Here is a 10,673-nt window from a genome sequence, read left to right on the forward strand (position 1 = left end):
AACCCACACTAGTCTGCTCATACCCGCTTGAAAGCCAATATCCAGAATACATGATTTGCTGGGAGCCTGCACTCAAATGCATCCTGAACCCCACATTCATGTGCACCACTTCCCACACATTCATGTGCATGTCCTCCACACTCACACACACTCACAACCATAACTCTGTTCACACTCATGTGCACTTCCCTACCCCCAAATCCTCATGTGCCCACCCCACTCACACACATATGTATGATTAAAGATAATATAAGTTTGCTTTAAAAAGTAGACCTTCTAGACCTAACTATAGTAGGGCTGGAAAGGGATGGACTGGGGATTAATCAGAATAATCCCATTCTGAGATTTATTTTTGTTCAGAATGAAAACATCTTTTCTGGGTTTTAGAGCTCAGAATTCTGGGGTCACATTCTATACATCCTAATAAGTTCCAAAGCATACGGTCGAGTTTAAAGGTAATTTTCTCAGTTTGAAAAATCATTTAAAGATACCCCAAAGCAAACTTGGGTTCTAACTCTGGGGAAATACGTTCTTTCATGTCCTAGGTTCTGTTATCTCAAACACGAGTACCTAGCTCACTACAGAAAATAATATTATACAGCTATGACTGTTATCAGCAACTACAGCTCAGTCTTTTCGAGAAATATTGGTGCTGGATAGAGATGGTGAGGATATGGTTCGTTGTATGTTCTTAATATTCTTCATGTGTAGTCCTGAGATTATCTCCATAAACACAGACCGTTCCATCGAAGCCATGTAAACTGACCTCTATTTAGCTTAGCTCTTGATTACCTGACTCTGCTTCCACTGAAAATAGGCCATAACTCATGCCTGTGGCATGCTGGATGCTAGTGGGCTGCAGTTAATCTACTCTTTTTGTTCCTTGCTAAGGGTCAGAGCTAGGTATTTCCAAACTTGTGAATGCCAAATTCTCTTTTGATTCAAGCAAACATACAAGCACATGTGCTTGCACACACACACACACACACACACACACACACACACACACACACATACACACACACACATTGTAATAAAACCACACATAGTCATCATATGTGATTTCTGTTTGTTCTTCCTCAGATAGAGAAATTCAATGTACAGATCTTAACTAAATGTAAGTATACAGGCTCTACTTTGAAAGATTCGTTTTTTTTTTTTAAGCACATATATAGTTTTCTGTTGAATTGACTTTCTTAATTAACTATAGTGCCTACTTATGAGAAATAAGAGGACCTATTGTAACCTAACTTGGCTTCTTTCAGGTAATTTCTGGCCTTTATAGATCAATAGCTTGAACCACTCACATATAGAGTACTACTACAGTTCTCTATAAAACCATAGTTAAGAATAAATGATGATGTCATGTTAACCTTCACCTAAAAACCCAGGGGAGATATTTGTTCCAAAAGTAGTATGGAGAAAATGCCTGTGTTTTCCTTGTGTCAATCACAAATGGGCAATTAGGGAGTGACTTCCACTTTCTTTGGGCACTGTGAGTCTTCAGTGTCCTGATAGGTGAGGAGGTGAGGTAAGAAGCACTGAGTGATCTCAGCAGATTGATGTAAAATGAGCTTATTGCTGTGGTCAAGGTGACCCACACAGAGGACTCTTGACACTAGAGTATCCATTGCAGCCATTAGCAATTGTTTGTCCACAAGTCTATTTCCCCAGCCCCAGCAAGAACTCTGTGACAGAGTCCATGCCGCTCAGAATCTGCCTCTATAGAGAACAAGGCACTTTAAGATGCTGTACTGGAACTACAAAGTCAACCCCAGCCTTCAAGGATGTGTAGGATAGGCTGTGTCAGGGTGTGTAGGATAGGCTGCGCCAGGGGATGTGCCAGGGGATGTGCTCCTGGATGAAGAACAGAAGTTCTGAAATGTGGACGCTTGCTTTACCTAACACTTTGTAACTAACACACAAAGTAGTAAATACTTTTCCTGTTTTAGTAAATGAAAAGGAAGCAGAGGTAGCACATATCATTCCCAAATAATTCAGTCACAAGCCTCATGTGTGACAAATTCGTGTGTCTGGTCATCCAATACGCATGTGTGCGCTCCTATTTTCATGTCACCAAGCTATCTATACTTTTGTCATGACTGAATGTGGGTGATAATTCTTCTTTGCTCCCCTGGTTTATAGAGGAGAAATGAAAACTTAGCCCACTATTCTGAGAACACAATTATTCCCCAGAGAAGGGCCAGGATTATTGAATACTGGTGATAGCGATACGAGCCAGTTGCTACCCATTTTTGGAACTTCCTGCTCAGTTCAAAATGATTCCTTTAGTCTACAGTTAATTTGGTACAAAGATAAATGATCTTGGATTTAAGGAAGGTATTAGCTTATTTTTTATGTATTCAGTTAGTAGTTGAACTCCATTTTGTTACTTTAGGGAAAATGTCTATCTTTCATTTGCCAAATGAAAATTATGCACCATGTCCCTAGCTCAGCACTTCACCACACTCTGTTTTTCTTCTAAGGAGAGCATCTGACAGCTATCCCAGAAATACAGTAAGATGCGGTGAGTGGACTGCTGGGGAAACCCTGGAAAGGCAGTGTCTGCTCAAACAGGACAATGCTGTTGTGAATAGAAGCATGGCTGGTGCCTCAGACGGTGGGCTAGCCTCCTCCTTTCCATAGCTTCTGATTTATGATGTGGAATGCTTAATCCTAAAGGCAGAGGAACAGTGTCTAGGGACACCTGCATGATTCATTCTTCTCTCCCTCTCTTCATCCCCCTTCCTTCCCTCTGTTCCTCCCCTTCCCTTCCTTGTCTTACTGTCCTCTCTCCTCTCTCTTTCCTCCTCTTACATCCCCATCCTCCTTCTTCCTGTTTTTTTCTGCTCTGTTTTTTTTTCTCTCTTACTTTTTGAGATTGTAGATAGGCCTTTTTAATGGGATATTTAAATCCTTCTGGGAGTGTCTTTGTGGGGCTAACTTCTGGCCTCAGACATCTGGAGACCTGAGTCCCACTTGTCAGAAGGAAGAGTCTGCCCTCAGTAATTGCTCTGTTCCCCCTCTATTCTTGTAGCCCATTCTCTCATAGTGCCTCTCTTCCTACTGTGGTCAAGGCACCTCTACAAAATTTGATCTCCCTCATTTGAGCCGAGTGGACCATAACTTCTAGTCCTAAGATGGTCAATTGTGGACAAAAGTAGAAAAGATAAAGTTAAGAAGGCACTTTAAGGTCTAATGAGTATGGAAAAGGAACTCTTCCATCTATCTATCTATCTATCTATCTATCTATCTATCTATCTATCTATCTATCTATCTATCTATCTACCTATCATCTAACTATCATATCTATAAATCAATTAATCAATCATCTATCCATCTATATTCATCTATCATCTACCTATCAATTATCCATCATATCTATCAATCAATCATCTATTCATCTATATTCATCTATCATCTACCTATCCATCATCTATCTATCATATCAATCAATCAATCAATCAACTATCCATCTATAATCATATATCAACTATCAATCTATCATCTATCTATCTTTAATCTATATAAACTATCTAACTATCTATCTGTCTATTAATCATCTATCTGCTTAGTATCTATCTATCTGTCTATTAATCATCTATCTGCTTAGTATCTATCTATCTATCTATCTATCTATCTATCTATCTATCTATCTATCTATCTATCTATCTATCTAAATTGCTCAGGTAATATCTGTGGTATAGAAAGAGAGAAGACTGTGAGAAGTCAGGATGAAGAAGCTCGCTTTTGGGCTGTAACTGTTGAGCATGGCAGATGAAGCCCGCGAAGGTAGAACCTCAGAGGTGTGGGTGGCCATGCTTGCGTTCATCATTTACATCTTATGAAGAAGCAAAGCATGAGAAGTGTTAGTGAAGCACTTTGTGTTGTTATTGTGATGTGGGTCAGGCTGAGTGCTGCAGATCATGCACCAGTCCTTTAAGCCTAGATGCATTTGGGAATCAAGCCCTCTCCCCGATCATAATCAGGAAGGCCAAAAGGTATCAGTAAATACCCAGCTGCTCACTCCTTCTCCCTCTCCCTAAACTGCTTGCAGCTCTGTGTCACAGCTCAGGATTCTTGGCAAAACTAACCCAACATAGGGCTAGAAGCTTGGATAGGCAGCGTTTCATATTCGGGTCTTCATGGTACGGTGGCAAGACACTTTAAACACTGAGTGAGTCATGTTCTCAGTCCCTACATAAAAACGATGGGCATGGTGGCAGGCTTGTCATCTACAAATAGATCCTAGGAGCTCACTGGCCAACCGGTCTAGCTAACTAGAAATCTCCAGGTTCAATTAGAGACTCTGTCTTAATAAAGAGGGGGATCACAGAGGGAGTATGATGCCCAGTGTCACTCTCTGACATGCATACTCACAAATGCATGCAACTCATGCATTTGGCACATGCTGCCCACTTAAAATATAAACCAGTATTCTCTAGAACTAGAAGTTTGGTTTTTAAGAATCATGCTCTAGCTTTCTGTACAGATATTTCTGTTATTTGAAATGATATCAGTGTTTGGTACTTCTTATGTTTTGGTATTTGTTATCAATACCAAAATGGGTATGAATTTGGAAATATGTAATTTATATTTAGACTTATAATTGAAGGTTTCTGGGTTTTTTTGTATTGCTTTTCTCCCACTGTGCTTTACATGGAAGAATACAGATTGGTACGAATAAAACTTATGTATATGTATATACACACATATATATACATATATATGTATACACACACACTATACTCCTTCACTGCTATCACACATAGCCACTAAATATAGAATATAAAACAAATAAGAACTATGTCCATGGCTTTGAGTTAAGAATTAAAAAAAAAATCCCCTTTTCTTGTGTGTATATCATTTTTATGGCCTGAAGTGTTTCTACCCTAAACTCATATACTAAAGCCCTAACTCCAGTGCCCAATACCTAAACACTGACTGCATTTTTTAAGATAATTTGGGTTTGTATGGGGCAGGATGGGTGTGTCTGATCCAGTCTGTTATTATAAGAGAAGAAAGTGATGGGGTTGGAAAAATGGCTTAGCAGTAGAGAGCACTTCTTGCTTTTTCAGAGCACTGGGTCTTAGTCTCAGCACCCACATTGCAGCTAACGACCATCTGTAACTCCAGTTCTTAGAACATGACACTTTTTTTCTGGTCTCTACAGGTACTGTGTACCCATGGTATATAGATCAATATGCATGCAGACAATGCAGGCAAAATTCCTATATACACAAAATATAAATAATAAATCTTTAAAACAAAAAAGAAAGTGGAATTCACACACACAGTATACACCCGCATACAATCATGCAGAAGCTAGTTTACATGAGGACCAATAACTGAAGTGGTGATCTGTAGTCAAGGAGAAGACAAGCCTGCCATTTCTTCATTCTCTGCCTCCAGCCTCACAGACAGGATGAAAATACAGTTCTATTTCTATTATTTGAACCATGTAGTCTACTTATACTGTTTGCTTGTTTGTTTGTTTTTGTAGACTTAAGAAGCTAGTTTGTTCATCTTGTCTTTTTACCCTAAGGCCTTTAAAATGAAAATTAGTAGTGTAGTGTCAATCCCCTTCATCTAAATACCACTTTCTTCTTGGAACTGTAATGTACGATAAGCAAAGAGAAAGCTATTGTCAATCAGTTTAGGAGACAGAAGTGTATGGTCACCGTGCACTGCTGCTGCTGTTACTTCACTGTTACATGACAATCACTCATGAAAAGCACATATAGCAATATCCTGCACATGGACGAGGTTGTCTACACGGAGTGATGAGGGATGGGGGAAGGGGTGATCAACAGAAAGTTTTTCATTTGCACCAAGTAATTTCATGTGGACCTAGAAGAGACTTGTCCACCATGACAAATCTTAGCACTATTTGATTAATAACGTGGCCACTGTAAGCAACGTGTGGCACTCAGAGAAAGCTGAGAATAAATGTTTTATTTCATGAACCTTCTGAACGTACACAACAGCCATGGTGCATGTGTCTGCTTTCTTTCACTATAATAAAATACCTGCGGCACTTTATTTATAAAATGAAAAGGTATATTTTGGCTCAGCAGTTGGGAGATTCTTGTCCATGATTTATTGTCTCCTTGACTTTGGGATATGATGAGAAAATAAATCATGATAAGATTACTTGGAGCACACACTGCATGATTTGTGACCAGGAAACAAGGAGGGGAAGAATGTCTCCTTTGAGGCTATTACTTCAGTGACCTAAGGATTTCCCCTAAGGGTCAACCTCATCAAGGTCTTCAGTACCCTGAACAGTACCACTCTGGAAACCAGACCTTTAGCAAACTGATCTCTTTTTTGTTTGTTTGTTTGTTTGTTGGTTTGCTTGTTTTTCGAGACAGGGTTTCCCTGTATAGCCCTGGCTGTCCTGGAACTCACTTTGTAGACCAGGCTGGCCTCGAACTCAGAAATCCACCTGTCTCTGCCTCCCAAGTGCTGGGATTAAAGGCATGCGCCACCACGCCCAGCTAGCAAACTGATCTCTTAAAGCATGTACAACATTTGACCTCTAGCAGATACATTTCAAACTTTTCCTAGTTCATATCCCATTCTTATAGACTCATAAGAGAGGGCCGAACAAACTTTATGAAGATTCCCAGCCTCCCTCAAGAGCCCATTGATTTCTTTACTTTCTTTTTTGGCTTTCAAGGATATCCAATATTTGTAACCTGCCTTTCAGTCACAATTTCTAGGGGGCACGAAAACTATAATGTAGATACAGAGGACCTGATATGGGCTAGGTCATGGTCCTTAGAAAACATGATATTATTCTTGCCAACATCACCATCCTGGCTCCCTTCAGATGAGATTTCACCAGATTATAACAATGGGCTTATTTTATCCTTTGAAAAACACCAAGAGACTGAACCAGAGAATTTTTACTTCTTTTACTGACAAAACAACATGAAAGTCATGTGGGAACAGAGTCCTATTCTCATAAACAGATTATTGTTTTGGGTAGGCTTGACTTATAATAAATATATGTCCCAATAGCTATTTTAGAAATGCAGTAGATTTGCATTGTGCATGATATGAATATATGTATGAATACACACACACACACACATACACACACATAAGCTTCAGCTGTTTTGATATTTTGTAGTCCATGAATCTTTCACAGAATTTAATAATTCATCCAACAAGTCAGTATTTCTTCTGGTCATTTATTTATAAAATATTTTGTGTGGTCAAAACCAGTGCTTTATGAGGCACAGGGAATATACCATGTACAAAAGAGATGACTTGTAACACCCAGGCATGAAAGTGCACTTATGCCATCCCAATTACTTGGAAGGTAGAAGGAGATTGCTCTCAGTGAGTGTAAGACCAGCCTGGTTGACATAGAGAGTTTCAGCCAGCCCAGGCTTATATAGTGAGATTCTGAAGTGAAAGGGAGGGGCAGGGGCAGAAGGATGGAGGGAGGGAGGAGTGAGAATGAGACTGTGAGTATGTGACTTTCAGAGCTTTTCTTCTAGAAGCTATTCAGAAGTGTGATGGGAGCATTGGGATGCCTACAAAGAGGCCAGGCATGTCTTCACCCTACAGTTACCTGAGTAAGAATCTGAAAGAATGGGGGCATGGGCAGAAGATGTTGAGAGAAAAGTGTTCTATTCAGAGGGAGCAAAGTGATAAGAGACAGGAGCTATTTTGGGTCATTTTTTTAAAGACTTCAGTGGCTGAAATTGGGTGAGCCAGATTTTGGTAAAAGAGCTTAACCAAGTGATAGTGCCACTGTTCTACAAGTGGCACTTCAGTAATTTAGCTGAGAGATGATGGTGATTAAGTTCAGATCGTTGTTATTGATGGTGTGAAAAAAAATCCCATTGAATAGAAGGGCAGGGCTGGTAGGGTTCACTGGAGTAGATTACAGAGAGCTTAGTAAACAGTGATACGATTGTGGCTTTCTTCTAAGAGGCATGAAAAGCGGGCAGTAGGCCTTGAGCAGAGTGGTTAAGTGATGTTTCATATTGTAAGAGAAATCAGGATAGGTTTTGTGTTAATGAGGAGATGGGCAAGAGGCAAACACACAAAGATCTGTTCTTGTACCTGTTCTACAAGTGGCATTTCAGTAATTTAGCTGAGAGACGATGGTGATTAAGTTCAGAATGTTGTTATCGATGGGGTGAAAAAAATCCCATTGAATAGAAGGCAGGATTGGTAGGGTTCTCTGACAAAGGATAAGAGACAAGAATGAAGAATGACATTGTGTTTGGAGATTTAAGTAGTCATTGATATTGCTGAAGAGGCGTTTGGCTTGGGAGTGTGATTGATTACTCTGTGCTGCCTCTTATGTGCTTAAGAGAAAATGTCAGCTAGGGAGTTGACTATGTTCATGCAGATGTTCTAGAAATTGTTTCTGAATGTGGAAGTGAGGGTGTCATTACAGTGGGAGTGGTGTATAAAGCAATATTCCTGGAGAAAAATCACTTAACAGCAAGTGTAGACAGACAATCCAAGGAGTTCTCAGAGACAATGAAAGAGGGAATATGCACGAGCTGAATCACTTGGCTAATGTGAGGAGGGGCAGGACACTGTCAGTTCCCTGAATGTGGATTTCTGGCTTTTAGAATTGTTAGAGAATCCATTACTTTTTTATGTAACCAAGTTTAATGGTGAATGTGTGCGTGTGCGTGTGCGTGTGCGTGTGCGTGTGTGTGTGTGTGTGTGTGTGTGTGTGTGTGTGTGCTTTATATGCACATTTGTGCATGTACTTAAGCATGCACATCTGTGTGTGTGAGTGTGGAGGTCAGTGGTTAACATCAGTGACTTCATCAATCATTTTACTTTGGGTTTTGTTTTATTTGTTTTTGATCCCTTATAGAATCTTAGCTCAGCAGTTCAGCTAGGCTGGTTAGCCCATGTACTCCAGGGATCTACTTATCTGCCTCCTTAGTACTGGAACTACAGATCTATTCTGCCACATCTGACATTTTATGTGGACCCTGCTTATCTAAACACAGATCCTTATGTTTTTAACAAGCATTTTATTGGGTAATCCATTTCAGTAGCCCTGAAATAATTTGTTATAGCAGCTGCATGGTTCTGATGCAATATTCAGATAGACTTATTTTTAATTTTTTTCAATTTGAATGGATTCAAAATAATTAATTTTTGGCACACAATTCATTTTGATGAATCTATATATGTATGCATCCATTCGTACAATATGTCCTGATGTGATTAGTGTAAGGAGAATGTTTCCCACCTCCACTATTTATTATTTCTCTTTGGTGAAAACATTCTAAAGTCTTCTGTTGTAGGAAATATAAATATATAGTGAACATATATAATAACTTACTAACTATATAGTCACATCAGTATGCTTTGAAAACTAGTACTTCTTCATGGTTAGTTATATTTGATAGCTGCCAATTGTGTTTTCCTGATATTTGCCACTATTAGCTGATTTTAATTATGTCATTTCTTCTTTCTAAAGTGTCACTTTATTCAGCCCATTCAATAGCTTTTTTTTAACCTCTCTGATACTATTTTACAAATACTCCACTTAACTATATTACATGATTTATTGGTAATTTTATTTATTTTATTTTCCTACTTCATTTGAAGTGGGCAGGTTCAGATCAGGTTGTTGCTATATGTGCATGCTGATAAACTGTTACACACCCCTAATTAGCTGATGTATGTCCATTGTGACAAACTGTGAGGTCATTCAGGAAACAAGGGCAATCTATTAAATGATAATCTAGAAATGGGAAGTTCCAGTGCTGGCTCCTGTTTTGCATTCATGTAGACGAACAACCATCCCAGAAGCTGTCAACAGAAAACAAGATGGCAATTTGATCTATTTCTTTGCTGATAGCTGCTCTTTAAGTACACAATATTATATTGCCTCCCTTTATTGCCACATCCATAATTCTACTTTATTGCATCATAAGCAATTTCCTCAAGGCTCATATTTACTGCACCTTTAATTTCAAGGTTACACGGTTAATTTCTAAGAATCCCTATCACCTCCAGCGTCTCTCTTCCTGTCTTACTTTGGGCACTAACACAGCCTTAATGATCTTATGTAGATGAATGTGGGTGGGAATCAGGTGTTCTATCACTTAATGGAAGAGAAATGGATAAGGAGAGTTTTAAATCTTTCAGAAAGTCTAGCATAAGGAGAGAGTTATAGGCTAAAGACAAGTGGAGCCTCAGTGGTCTGGCTGTGACCCAACCTTCTACAAGTATCCTCATATATCATTGTCCTTGGAAAGGAAGAACCCATTTTATTCCATACCTGGAGTAATAGCCAGATTTAAATTCTTTCTTTGATGCTTCAAAGAGATCTGCATAAAATCAGCATGCATGCCCTAAAAATGGAGGGACACATGTCTATGACGAATAACTGACATACTTCAGAAGGTAGCTAGTCAGAGGGAGGGGGAAATCTGAATTTTTCTGCAGATGCTATAGGTAATTGTTCTTAATAAATGCACTACACATTAAAAGCAAAGATAGCCATTCAAAATCAAAATATTCTTATAGTATCTTTCAATATTTAATTTGTTTATAAAGCATTATTGATTAACTGTTAATGTGTAGGGTGATGCTAGCATTAGGTAATGACATACAATGAAGGATACCTTGGTGTCTTAGTCAGGGTTTCTATTCCTGCACAAACATCATGACCA

At 39.0% G+C, this 10,673-nt stretch overlaps 1 protein-coding gene across 7 annotated transcripts in view; it reads right to left on the minus strand.

Moving 5' to 3' along the window:
• Grik1 (glutamate ionotropic receptor kainate type subunit 1) overlaps nt 1–10,673 on the minus strand; it is a 396,194-nt gene that overhangs the window by 161,471 nt on the left and 224,050 nt on the right. The window lies entirely within an intron of this gene.

The sequence above is a fragment of the Mus pahari genome, chromosome 12 (genome assembly GCF_900095145.1).
Source record: "Mus pahari chromosome 12, PAHARI_EIJ_v1.1, whole genome shotgun sequence".
In the NCBI taxonomy this organism is placed as follows: domain Eukaryota; kingdom Metazoa; phylum Chordata; class Mammalia; order Rodentia; family Muridae; genus Mus; species Mus pahari.